General features: G+C 40.4%; 1 protein-coding gene and 1 pseudogene across 7 annotated transcripts in view; both read left to right on the plus strand.

Moving 5' to 3' along the window:
• Positions 1 to 14,286, plus strand: part of MGA (MAX dimerization protein MGA) — a 164,664-nt gene that overhangs the window by 29,348 nt on the left and 121,030 nt on the right. The window lies entirely within an intron of this gene.
• Positions 5,280 to 7,205, plus strand: LOC130542508 (40S ribosomal protein S15a-like; annotated as a pseudogene).

Genomic DNA, 14,286 nt, shown 5'->3' on the forward strand with positions numbered 1-14,286 from the left:
GCTGGGCTCGATCCCAGGACCCCAGGATCATGACCTGAGCCGAAGGCAGATGCTCAACCGACTGAGCCACCCTGGCGCCCCAATAGGCAAATTTTAACCTTAGTACAAAGTTGTCTAAAGGGTTGCCAAAGAGGTCTGTTAATCTGAGTAATTATAAGTATGTACCTCCTGAGAAAGTGTATAGTAACATTTGGTATCACTTTGTAGAATTAGCTAGAAAGTTGGTGTGTTCAATGCAGCATTTCTTCTAGCTTCGTAACAGTATTGGTTTAAATGACAGGCAGAATATGTTAGCCTAGTTTACAAACTTCAAAATGGAAATCTAGATGATAAGGAGGTGAACTTCTTACCCTTAAGAAGCTTTTTCACTTTTTATACTCTATGCATATTATAGAATCTGGCCCCTAGAAGGCACTTAGGAAACATTTGTGAAATGAAAGAGTGTGAATAGACAGTTGCTTTTACACATTTACTCAATCAAATAAAATGGCCTGTTCATTTTTGGTACCCACCCCCTCTCCCCCAACAGGCATTTAATTTGTCCCTTCCTGTGTTCTGCTAATCACTAGAACATTTTTCTAAATTCCAAAATTTGTTGACATCTTTTGTTGTGTCATTTATTAATCCTCTTGTCCCTTTTTCTTTATTTAGGCTTCATTGTCATCTTTTTCCTTTTTGAAGATGATTTTACTGTTGTTTTAGAGATTAGAGAGGCAAAGAGAGAAGCATATCTGACTAGTCTATCTATTCAGTTTTATTCAGTTAACATTTTAATATAAGCATTTTTCCAGTTAATTAGTATCCTTCTAAATTGAGATAACAGGGGCACCTGGGTGGCTCAGTCAGTTAAGCATCCATTGGGTCATGATCCCAGGATACTGGGATCAAGCCCAGTTTTGGGCTCCCTGCTCAGCGGTGAGCCTGCTTCTCCTCTGCCACTTCCCCTGCTTGTGCTCTCTCACTGTCTCGCTCGCTCTTGTTCTATCTCAAATAAATAAATAAAATCTAAAAAGAAAAAACTGAGAAAACATACCTTAAACTTTTACTAGCCCCTGTTGTTGGAAACTTGGGTGTTACTATTACTATTTAAAGAAACCAGGATAAAATTTTGGTGCATAAAATGTTTTCTAAGCTTCAGGGTGTTTCCTTAGGAGCAATACTTAGATATAACCTCTGGGGCAGAGGATATGAACATTTAAAAAGCTATTAATTATAAAAGCTAAACATGTTCATTGTAGAGCATTTGAAGAATGTAGGAATATTATAAAAAAGAACATCAGCTTTAATCTCACAATGCTGTGATAACACTGCTTTAACATTTTGCTGTATATCTTTCTAGAGATATATATTGTCTATCTGTATATCTTACACATTTTAAAAGCCAGGTGAGGTGTGTGTTAGGGCTCTTTGCAGAGGTTGTACTGTTTTATTTTTCCATGAGCAAAAGTATGCAATCACTGCGTACTTGACAGGATTAAGCATCATGCATTCTTCCATCATTCAGTCAATAAATTTATGTTTATTTAGAGTGAAACTCTTGTTTCAATGTCTACAATTAATCTCCTCACATTTTTTCTTAAATTCGATTAGGCTTTTGTCCTCACTACTCCTCTAGAATTACGCTTTGTGACCATTTTATCTCCACATTGCTAAATCCAGCAGTCTTCTCATTCTGCATGATCTCTCAGCCCCTGTGCCGCTGTTGATTACTTTCTTGCTCTTGAACCAAACCCACTTTCCCACTTGCTTCCAGGACATCACATTCTCCTAGTTTTACTCCTGTCTCAGGATCTGTCCTTCCTGCTGTATGCTAGTTCCTCCTAACCTCCCTACCTCTCAATGTTAGAATGCTCCGTGGCTCACACCTTGGTTATTATCTTTTAAAAAAAACTTATTTCCTCAGCTCATTTAGTTTCTTACACTGGTGACTTTGAAATTTTTATCTCCAGTTTTGGCCTTTTCTTTGAAGTCTGGACTTATATTCAGTTACCTACCCAACATCTCCAGTTGGATATCTAATAGATTTTAAATTTGTCCAAAACTGAGCTCTGATCTCCTTCCACCCCCAAATCTCCAACTCCCTACCCACCCCCTTGGAGCGAGCAGTTATACAGTAGTCAAGCTGTGGTCACCTTGTCTTATTTATTAATTGCCTATGTGAGTAGCCACAGAAGTGGCTTAGAATTAGAGGACAATTAAGCCTTATGGTTTAGCATACTCAGAAAATATGTGCAGAGATACTCAGGGCCCATGGTGGACATTAAGTAATCTGCTTCCTCTTCCCCCAATTTCTCCTCTGATCTCATCTTCAATTATTGTTCTCCTCTGTCACTTCTCTTTAGCTTTAATGCTTCCTTGCTATCCCTCAAACACTCCGGGAAAGCTTCCACTTGCAGGCCTTTGCCTGGAATATTCTTCCCTCAGATATGGCTTATTCCCTCACCTCTTCTCTTTACTTAAATGTCACCTTCTCATTGAGTCCTCAACCACACTATTTAACTTATAACCCTTCCCAACACTGCTAATCTCCTTTCCTACATTATTTCCATAGCACTTAGTCACCATGTAACATACATATTACTTACTTAATTTTGTCTTTTCTCCCCATCCCCAGACTAGAATCCTGTATAAGCTCCAGAGGGACAGTGATTTTTATCTATTTTGCTCACTGCTGTATCCTCTAGCACCTAGAAGAGTGCCTGACATTTGATAGGGGTAACTGTGAGTGTTAAGAGCATAGCATAATGTTATTTAAAAGCTAATGCAGGGGCGCCTGGGTGGCTCAGTGGTTAACTGTCTGCCTTCGGCTCAGGGCATGATCCCAGAGTCCTGGGATCGAGCCCCACATCAGGCTCCTCGGTTGGGAGCCTGCTTCTTCCTCTCCCACTCCCCCTGCCTGTGTTCCCTCTCTCGCTGGCTGTCTCTGTCTCTGTCAAATAAAGAAATAAGATCTTAAAAAAAAAAAAAAAAAGCTAATGCAGTAATCCCTCGTGTTCTTCCTTTCCAACTGGGGCCTGGCACATGGCTTCTTCAAAGAAGGGTGGTGAGAAGAGGAAGGGCCGTTCTGTCATTACCAAAGTAGTGACCAGAGAACACACTGTCACCATTAACAAGTGACATGGAGTAGACTTGAAGAAGTGTGTCCTTCGGGCAGTCAGAGAGACCCAGAAATTTGCCATGAAGGAGATGGGAACTCCAGATGTGTGCATTGTCACCAGGCTCAACAAATCTGTCTGGGCCAAGGGAATAAGGAATGTCCCATATCATATCTGTGTGTGTTTATCCAGAAAACATAGTAAGAATGAAGATGCACCAAACAGGCGCTGTATATTGGTTACCTGTGTTCTTGTCAGCACTTAAGAAAATCTGCAGATAGCCATTGTGGGTGAGAACTAACTGCTGATTGTCAAATAAAGCTCTAACCCCCCCCCCCCACGTAATGCAGTCTTAGAACATGAATAGAAATGTATCTAGAATAGTAATTCTTTTTTTTTTTTTTTTACAGATTTTATTTATTAGAAAGAAGAGTGCACACACACGTGCATGAGTGTAGTGAGGGGCAGAGGGAGAGAATCTTCAAGTAGACTCCTCCTCCCCCCCCAGCGCAGAGCCAGACATGGGGTTTGGGGCTCACTCAATCTCATGACCCCCAGATCATGACCTGAGCCGAAATCACGAGTCTGACCCTCAACCAGCTGAGCCACTGAGGTGCCCCTAGAATAGTAGTAATTTTTGATTTGGGGGGTTCAAGGACAGTTTTAAAATTTTATGAAAGCTGGGGCGCCTGGGTGGCGCAGTCGTTAAGTGTCTGCCTTCAGCTCAGGGCGTGATCCCGGAATCCCAGGATCGAACCCCACGTTAGGCTCCTCTCCTGGGAGCCTGCTTCTTCCTCTCCCACTCCCCCTGCTTGTGTTCCCTCTCTCGCTGGCTGTCTCTCTCTGTCAAATAAATAAATAAAAAATCTTAAAAAAATTTTTTTTATGAAAGCTGTATGGATTGCCTTGTTATTAAAAATAATTAATAGACCTGAAGCAAACTTCTTTAATTGCTAGTAATGTTGAATATTTTTAGTGATTTTTAAAAAATAGCTTACTTTCTTTCTAAGTTTTATCCTTATTTTTTCCATTTATCAAGTTATTTTTTTATGGATATGTATGTAATTAATATATGTATATGTGTATTTTCTTTATTTCCCATGTTGTTCGTCTTAGTTTACAGAACTTTAAATTTTTTATACAATCAAATCTGTGTTTTCTTTGTTTCTAAGCTTAGAAAATGGTTCCATTTTCTCCTTCCTACCCAGAGATTTGATAAATACTCATTTTTGTTTTAGCTTCCTCCTAAGAAAAATGAAAGGGTGTGTTGAGACCATAGAGTTTAGGAAATCATAGCCATATAGTTAGTAACTGAGGGCATGGGTGTGGAAGAGATTGTTCAGGGAGAGTGTTTAGCTGAAGAGAAAAGGCAGGGAGAGGAGAACCTCTGCAGAAATGTGTAGGTAGATAATCTGCAAAGGATGTGTTAAATAAAGGAGGTTAAAAAGGAAATTAGCAGTGGGAAAATAAAGAGAGAGGGACATAGAGTCCAGGGGTGACAAAAGTTTTAGGAAGGGTAGAGTGATCAATAGTGTCAATTACCTTAGGACAAAGACTGAACACCTAAGGGTAAGAACTGAAGAATGGTTATTGGGTTTGGCCACCAGAAATTCACTGGTGACCTTTAATAAGGTATGTTTTAATGGAGAGATGAAAGTGTAGTACAAGTGCCTATAGTTTTAGACTTTTAAGAGTTTAAGCAGGGAAGGGTGGAGAAAGAGTGGGTCTCACCTTGTGGGATAGGTAGAGTCGAAGAAGTGTGTGTGTGTGTGTGTGTGTGTGTGTGTGTGTTTAAGGAGGGGAAGAGTTGAGCATATTTATAGAATGTGGAGATGTAGTTAGAGGAAAGGGACATATTGTGGGGGGGGGAAAGGAGTTACTTGAAGATTCTGCAGGCAGTTGGGGTTCTAGTCTAAAGGGTCTAGGTAGGGACTAGTTTTAGAAAGCAGAGATACCCCTTCCTTTAAGATAGATAAGAAGGAGGTAAGTTGTTGAGAACAAAGGAGTAGGAGAGATAAAATTTGGAGGTGATTGTGCCTCAGTACTACTTTTTAGCTGTATGATTTATAATCAATGGACAACTTAGGTTTTAGTTTTCTCACTGTAAAAGAATATTAATGCTTGCGTTTATTGTTTTATAGACCTTTGACGTGAGTTAAAAATAAAGAAGGTATGTTAAAATGCTTTAGAAACTTAAAAGTCTATATAAATCTGTAGCTCATCATTAGTAGTATGTTTGAGAAAGTTATATGCTTTGTATAGAGTATGTAAAGCTCACTAGATCTGGGGCGCCCAGGTGGTGCAAGAGGTTATGCATCCTACTCTTGGTTTCAGCTCCGGTCTGATCTCAGGGTTGTGAGATGGAGCCAGTTTTGGGCTCCCTGCTTAGCGCAGAGTTGACTTGGGTTTCTCTCTCTCTCTGCCCCTCCCCCTTGTGTGTGCATGCACACTCCCTTTCAAATAGATATTTATTTATTTATTTGCTTATTAAAAAAGATTTTATTTATTTATGTGACAGACAGCCAGCAAGAGAGGGAACACAAGCAGGGGGAGTGGGAGAGGAAGAAGCAGGCTCCCTGCGGAGGAGCCTGAGGCGGGGGCTCCATCCTAGAATGCCATGCCGGGATGGTGCCCTGAGCGAAGGCAGATGCTTAACGACTGAGCCACCCAGGCACCCTGTCAAATAAATAGATCTTTAAAAAAAAAAAAACTTACTAAGCAATGTTTCACGGTGTGGTGTTTTAGCACCATATGTGAGAGTTTTAGGCTTCTTAGGCTTTATCTTGTAACTGGAAAGGTTTCTACACAAGTCAGGAGTATGTTTTAATAAGAACTACTGCTGACATTAGTACTTGAAATCATTTAAAATGTTGACGGTGGGAGTAATTAGGGGAAAATGTGTGGGAAGAAATCTACCTAGAAACAAAGTAAAGTGAATTTTTCAGTAGTTTAAATTTGGCATGAGACTACAGGAATTCTCCATTCTCCTGTGTCTTCTCCTTGTTCATTTCTGAAAACATTTGAAAAAACTTTAAAAAAAAACTAAACTTCAAGTTTTTATGAACTCTTAAGGATTTGGTGCCTCAGATTAATTTCTGCTTAGCTCTTTCTGCCATCTTTCCTTGTGGCTGTAATGGTGGGCATGAATGTCCTGGCAGATGCACTTAAGAGCATTACAATGCTGAAAAGAGAGGCAAACGCCAGGTTCTTTTTAGGCCATGCTCCAAAGTCATTGTTGCTAACGGTGATGATGAAGCGCGATTACATTGGTGAATTTGAAATCATTGATGATCACAGAGCTGGGAAAACTGTGACCCTCACAGGCAGGTTAAACAGATGTGGAGTGATCAGCCCCAGATTTGATGTACAACTCAGAGATCTAGAAAATGTCAGAATAATCTGCTCCCATTCCTGCCAGTTTGGTTTCATTGTACTGATGACCTCAGCTGGCATCATGGACCATGAGGAAGCAAGATGAAAACACACAGGGGGGAAAATCCTAGGGTTCTTTTTCTGGGGTTGTAATACACATGTGCAAATAACATCCCTCAGTGGTGAAAAAAAAAACCCTTTTGAAAAAACTAAACAAGTTTTTATGAAATCTTAAGGATTTGGTGCCTCAGATTGATTTATGCTTAGCTCTTTCCCACTTTATCTGTGTCCTTATGACATACTGGCATAGTTTTTATATGTGGGGAGTCGATCACATGGTATTTAGTTAAAAAAAAAGGTTTGTATTGTGCGAGCTCTCCCCCCCCCCTTTTTTTTCATTGTGTTTTTCTTAGCACTCTAGATTCCATTAACATGTCCATTCCTCTGCCCTTGCTTATCATCAGTCCTGGATTTCTGTTTATGATTTCTGGGTGCTGAGGATGACTGGAGAAAACCATATAATTGAGCTAATTGTTACACTACTGATACATGCTGCTTAGTCTGATTTGACCCTTGGTGTTGTAGTTAATTCCCATAAACATTTCATGAGATATTGACTCTTTCTCATTCTCCTGACAGACAAGTGCATGATATTGTTTCATTTTGTATCCCTGTTAATTTATTCAGATATGTTTGAGTGCCTACTATATGTCAGCCAATATGCTAATGAGTAGAAAATATTAAGAGGAAAACAATAACAGTGCCAAATACAGTACACTGGTATAGAAAAATAAAGACAGGAAAAATATTAATTTGACTTGGTGATTAAGAAGTCATGGTAACCCTGAAAGTAGTATCAGTAGGGAGTTAAGGTGGAATCTCCCTTATAGTTGGTGGAAGAGTAAATGGCAGGTGATAAAGGAGGAGGATAGAGGAGAGCGGGAGGGAGTGGGGAAGGGAGCATGGGGGTGAGAGGGGGTAAGAGAGGGAGGAAGAGAGGGAAAGTGGGAGTGGAAGGCAGAAGAGAAGAGGAAGTGGGGAGAGGGAAGGAGAGAAAAGGAGAATAACTTCTCTGTGAGAAGGTTTGCTGAGAAGGCTGGGTGGGAGCCAGGAAGGACTTTGTTTTTATGTTAAAACCTCACCTTGTATATGTGCTGAGGAAAAAGTGCTAATAGGGAAGGAGAGGTTGAAGATTCAAGATATGGTGTGTCTGATAGAGCAAGATGTTGAATGATGCAGGAAGCAGGTGGGAGTCATGATGTGTGGGTCAGGGATGCAGATGGATGGGTTGGCTTTGTACAGGAGGAGGAATGCCTCATTTTTTGGGACTGAAAAATAGGTAGGGAGATGTATGAATATAGATAAGATTATAGGTAGGTGAATGGTGGTAGAGGGAGGGCATGCCTGATAGTTTGCATATCTTTATAAGATCAGAAACAAGGTTGTTGGTTCAGAGTGAATGGCCTGGACAGGGGATGACTGGGGGGCTTGAGTTGAGAAAATAATTAAAAGAGTTTTTGAGGGAAGGGATGCCTGGGTGGCGTAGTCTTTTAAGCGTCAGACTTTTTTGATTTTGGCTCAGGTCATGATCTCAGGGTCCTGGGATCTAGCCCCACGTCGGGCTCCTTGCTCAGTGGTGAGTCTGCTGGAGATTCTCTCTCCCTCTCCTTCTTGCCTCCCCCCCCCCAATACATAAATCTTAAAAAAAAAAAGTTGTTGAAGGGAAATGGGGGAGGGAATTTGTTAAGTTTATTTTAAAGGACTAAGGCTGGAAATAAAGGACTAAGGTTGGAAACTTTATATATTTATCAGTGTATCTAGTGTGTTTTTCTTTTTCTTTTTTTGGGGGGTGGCAAAGCAACGTTTATTGAGTGATAGCAAAGTGATTGTACAAAGCTCCCAAGGAGGGAGGGGACCCAAGAGGGTTGCCCAAGTGTGATTTTTCTTTAGAATGTCTCACTACCCAGAAACAGTATTGACCTGGTTCAGAGAAGGCGGTGCAAATATGAAGTTGCTGCCAAGAAATTCAGATGTCCAACTTTGGGGTCTGGATTGGGGGGATCAGGATTTGAGAGACAGGAGGTTTCTATAAAGTCATAGAGAGTGAGTATGGTTAGAGTAAGATTTTTGTGAGCAATTAGAGTAATCAAGGAGGAGGAGGAGTTTTAAATGACAACAAGATCTAGAGTAAAGAGGGACAGCTGGGTGGCTCAGTCAATTAGGGGTCTGCCTTTGGCTCAGGTCCTGATCCCAGGGTTCTGGGATTGAGTCTCGCATTGGGCTTCTTGCTCAGTGAGGAGCCTGCTTCTCCCTCTGCCTGCTGCTCGCCTTGCTTGCGCGTGGTGCTCTCTCTCTCTGACAAGTAAATAAAATCTTAAAAAAAAAAAATCTAGAGTAAAGAACTGAAGGATAATTTCTTCAAATATAGTTGAGCTAAAAAATCATTGTAACCAAAGAGGCTGGTGAATTTTTATGTGCAGTAATTGGATGGGTAATCTTCATGGACTTTGAAAATCACCCAGGATTGTGATGGGAGGTTTAATGGGAAAGAAGACTCTGAACTAGGCTCTCAAGTATTCAGTGAATGAAGAGTTATGACTAAGGATCAGAGATCCTAGTGGTGAGGAGAAGATATATTTTGAACTTGAGACCGTAAAGGAGGATGATCATGATCTAGAAATTGCAGTAGAAAGGTCAGTGAGTGCCAGTCACTCTTGGCTCTGTGGAGGTATGGACTGCAGTAGAGAGAGAGCTGTGAGAAAATCTTTATGGGAAAGCCAGGTTTAAGTCAAGGTAAATAAGTAGAAGGAGCATTGTTCAAAAAGATTGAGGAAGCCTGGGGTTGGTAATAAGAGAATGATGATTTTCTTGGGCATAATGGAAAAGATTTAAACAAGTGACATTAAAGAAGAAACCAGGGCCGAGGACATTTAGACAAGTTAGAGCATGGTGAGGATATTATTGCCTTTGAAGGTTGGAAGTTTTTGATTGGGCTCTATTGTCAGAACTTTGACACAAGTTATTTTGGCACTGAAACTGGTTTAAAGTATATGACTTGATCTTATAGAGGTGGTGAAGTCTTTTATTTTATAGAATTAATGGCAAGCGTAGCAAAGGCCATATTCTGGTTAGAAATTGATGTCCTCAGCAAAGTTAAGGTTAGGTAAAGGCTCCCAGAAGAAATGTGGTCAAGGGCTGGTTGTATCCAAGGACTCCTGTGATGCTTGTACAAGAGTTATATAAGCCTATGCCAGGGGGGACATGGTGACAAGTATTATTTTAGAACAGAGTGATTATCAGTTTAAAATTGAACGGCTTGTGTATGTGAACTAGGAGCAAATGGAAATGAATATTGTTTTGGGATGTTGGGATATGGGTTAATTTTTTATTTTAAAATGTGCTAGAATTTTTGTAAAAATTAAAGAGAAATGTGAACCTGGATTTTTGGAGAGCTTCTATATGAATTAAGAATCTTGGTTGCAAATGACAGAAAAACCCAACCCAAATTGCCTTAAAAAGAGGATACTTTGTTATGTTACTGAAAAGTCTAGGGAAAGCACTGGCTTCAGGTGTGGCTTTTGTAGTTTAGGTGATGTTACCAGGACCTAGTCTCTTTCTCTGAGCTCAAATCTGCTCTCCACTGTGTGTTGATTTGATCTTTAGGTTTCATATAGCAGCAAGGTGACTGAAATACTTCCAGTTGCTGTCTTTTCAGTTCAAGTGTAGTAGAAAGAACTTCTTTTCATCCAGCAACTCAAACGAAAGTCCCATGCTTGATTGTCATTGACAAGGTGAGCTGTGTGTGTGTCCATGTGTTACAGCCAGGGGAATGTGATGCCCTGTTTTCCTTGTATCTAGGTCACTAGTATTTACAGGTCTGAGTCCAATCTCTCTTGTTCTGGACCCCTTAATGTACAGAGGAATAGTCTTACATGTCTGAATTTTCCTGTAGGTCTAAATTGCTTCTGTCTGAGAACAGTCTGAATATCTGAGATTTTAGATCGTTTAGTATTTCTACAACAAATGAGGTGAGTACAGAGCTTTGTGAAAGGCACCATTTGAGGTACTTTTGGCAATTCTAAGTTGAATAAGCCTAGTCTTTATTTTCAAGAAGGTGACTGCTTAGAAGGGTTATTGGTGTGTGTTATGCTTCTTTCCATCAAAGGTAACAAAGGGATATTTGGATTTCTTTAAGAACTGGATGTTCAGGGGCACCTGGGTGGCAGCGTTGTTAAGCCTCTGCCTACAGCTCAGAGCGTGATCCCGGTGTTATGGGATCGAGCCCCACATCGGGCTCCTCCGCTATGAGCCTGCTTCTTCCTCTCCCACTCCCCCTGCTTGTGTTCCCTCTCTCGCTGTCTCTATCTCTGTCAAATAAATAAATAAATCTTAAAAAAAAAAAAAAAAAAAAAAAGAACTGGATGTTCATTACACAGGTCCACATGCTAAAAGGGAGCCTGGAATGCTGTAATAATCCAGGATGAGCAGTGTGGATCCATACTTCAGAGAGACTGGGGTCTAGTTAGGGAACTGTAGGGATCCACTGAAGCTATAGAGAATATGTTTTCTTGTAGCTTTTTCAGCATGTGAATTTGTCATTCTTCCTGCATTAGGATTTCCTTTTCTTGGTTTCTTTTTCTTCCTTTCCGTTCCTCTTTCCTCTCTGCTCAACATGGGGCTTGAACTCATGACCCTGAGGTCAGTAAACTCATGCTCTGCCTACTGAGCCAACCAGGTGCCTCAGCATTGGGGTATCTTAATGTCTTTTTCTTTCTTTCTTTTCTTTCTTTCTTTCTTTCTTTCTTTCTTTCTTTCTTTCTTTCTCCCTCCCTCCCTCCCTCTCTCTCTCGCTCTCTCTCTCCCTTTCTTTCTTTTCTTTCTTTTCTTTTTCTTTTTTGAACTCTGGTTACACTGTTCCTGTCTCATCCATGCCCTGACTCCATCCTCTTCTTTGTATATGCTTTTCCTTATCTTATGGTGTCATCTCATGTATGGTCCGTGTTATCTTAAGGCCTCTTCTCTGGCAGTTGGTTCAGATTCTGTTCTTGCTTCCCACCTGCACAGGCCCCTCCTACTACTTTCCATTCTGTTGAGAGAAGGAGGGCATTTGCATCTAAGACAGAGAATCTCTCATTCTTCTGTTGGGCTAAGCTTTTAGCAAGCTCTTTCCTCCTAGGCTGATGGCCATTCTATAGGACTGGTGACCTTTGGGTCAGGTGCATGCCGCTGTACCAGGATCATGTGGTACTTACATAGAGATTAGGAGATAACTCTAAATAAGAGGCCACCACACAGCTCTTTAATATGCAGAGGGCTATTGGTAGAGCTTTTATCTTGAGGGGGAACTGTGACTTTGTTGACCAATCTGGTGAGAACTAGATTGCTTAGAAGACCAGTGTTTACCTCAGCAAGGGCATCAAGATAGGCTCCATGAAAGCACTAGACTTTTAAGAATGAGAGTATTTCTGTATGAGGAGATTAGGGAGAATGATGTTGATAGGCTATGACGATAGGGAGAAGATGCTAAAGCAGTGGAAATTGTAAATGCAAAAGGTTCAGGTAAAAAAAAAGGGTGGGACATATTTAGTCCAGCATACAGTAGTAATGAGAAAGAAAGACGAATTCAGAGTATTGAGGTCTTTTTATGCTAAGCTGAGGAGGTGCAACATGGTGTTCATTGTTCAGTTGTCTTGAAGTTCTCACTAACCTTAAAATCACTGTGAGAGTTTGCAAATGAGTAAAGTTCAGTCTAGAGAAGTGTCATATTTTTTTTTGCATGACATTTGAATCTTTTTTTTTAAAGATTTTATTTATTTATTTGACAGAGAGAGAGGCAGTGAAAGAGGGAACACAAACAGGGGGAGTGGGAGAGGGAGACGCAGGCTTCCCGCTGGTCAGGAAGCCCGACCGGGTACTTGATCCCAGGATGCTGGGATCATGACCTGAACCGAAGGCAGATGCCTAACGACTGAGCCACCCAGGCGCCCCATGACATTTGAATCTTAATTTTGTGACATTAAAATCTGTTGTTGATTTATTTGTAAGACTTCTGTGGTTTTCAAAAAAGTTTTGAGGTATAATTCACATACCACAAAATTCATTTAAAGCATACAGTTCAGTGTTTTTTAGTGTATTCACGGTTGTGTACCCATTCTTACAGCCAATTTTAGAACATTTTCATAACATCAAAAAGAAACCTTATTCCCGTTAGCTGTCACTTTCTATCTGGCCCCCACCCACAATATACCCAGCCCTAGGCAACAAATATTCTACTTTGTGTCTCTGTAGGTTCATATAATATGAGATCCTTTGTGATTTTCACTTATAATGTTTTCAGAGTTTATCCATGTTGTACCATGTATTGGTACTACATTCCTTTTTGTGGCTAAATAATATTCAGTTGTTTGGATATACCATATTTTGTTTATCCATTCTTTAGTTGGTGAATCTTTGCATTGTTTCCCCTTTATGGCTACTATAAATAATACTAATAGAAACATTCATGTACTTTTTTTTGTGTGTGTGTGTGTGTGAACATATTTTCATCTTTCTTAAGTATTTACCTAGTAGTGGAATTACTGGGTCATATTTAACCTTTTGAGGAACTGCCAAACTGTTTTTCAAAGCATCTGTACCATTTTACATTCTCACCCAACAGTATGAAAGTCCCAATTTCTCCACGTTCTTGTCAACACTTATTAGTATCTGTCCTTTTTTAAATTATTTTTTTTTGAAGATTTATTTTTTTAGAGAGAATGCGTGCACAAGAGTGAGCACAAGTGGGGAGGAAGGGCAGAGGAAGAAAATCTCCAAGCAGACTCCCCGCTGAGCGTGGAGCCCAGTGCTGGGCTTGATCTCTCCACCTATGAGATCACAACCCCAGCCGCAACCAAGAGTCGGATGCTCAACTGACTGAGCCACCCAGGCGCTCCAGTATCTGTCTTTTTAATTATAGCCATCTTACTCTGAGGGGAGTAGCATCTGACAGGTTTTGATTTGCATTTCCCTAATCACTAATGACTTTGAGCATATTTCCATTTGCTTTTATTGACCATTTTTAAAAATATCTTCTTTGGTGAAATGTCTGTTCAAGTCATTTACCCATTTTTTTTTTTTTTAAAGATTTTATTTATTTATTCGACAGAGATAGAGACAACGAGCGAGAGAGGGAACACAAGCAGGGGGAGTGGGAGAGGAAGAAGCAGGCTCATAGCGGAAGAGCCTGATGTGGGGCTCGATCCCAGATCGCCGGGATCACGCCCTGAGCCGAAGGCAGACGCTTAACCGCGGTGCTACCCAGGCGCCCCCATTTACCCATTTTTGAATTGGCTTAGGTTTTTTGGTTGTTGTTGAACTGCAAGAGTTCTTTAATATTCTGGATATTAATCTAGTATCCATGATTTGTAAATATCTTCTCCCGTTCTGTGGATTGTCTTTTCATTATCTAACTAGGGTCCAAAACCCAAGGTCATGAAGATTTTCCCTGTTTTCTTCTAAAAGTTTTATAATTTTAGTGCATATGTTTAGATCATTGATTTGTTTTGAAGATTTTATTTTTTTAAAGTAATCTTTACACACAGTATGAGGCTTGAACTCACAACCTCCAGATCAAGAGTGGCATGCTCCACCAGCTGAGCCAGCCAGGTGCCCCTAGATTACTGATCTGTTTTGAATTACTTTTTGCATATGGTATGAGATAGAGGTCCACCTTCATTCTTCTGCATGTGTATAACCATGCAGAGAATTACTTGTAGAATTACTTGTTGATCTTCTGTGATTTTAATGAAGTATTTTTTCATACTTTGGGTAGTAGGACATT

The sequence above is a fragment of the Ursus arctos genome, unplaced genomic scaffold (genome assembly GCF_023065955.2).
Source record: "Ursus arctos isolate Adak ecotype North America unplaced genomic scaffold, UrsArc2.0 scaffold_36, whole genome shotgun sequence".
Lineage (NCBI taxonomy): Eukaryota > Metazoa > Chordata > Mammalia > Carnivora > Ursidae > Ursus > Ursus arctos.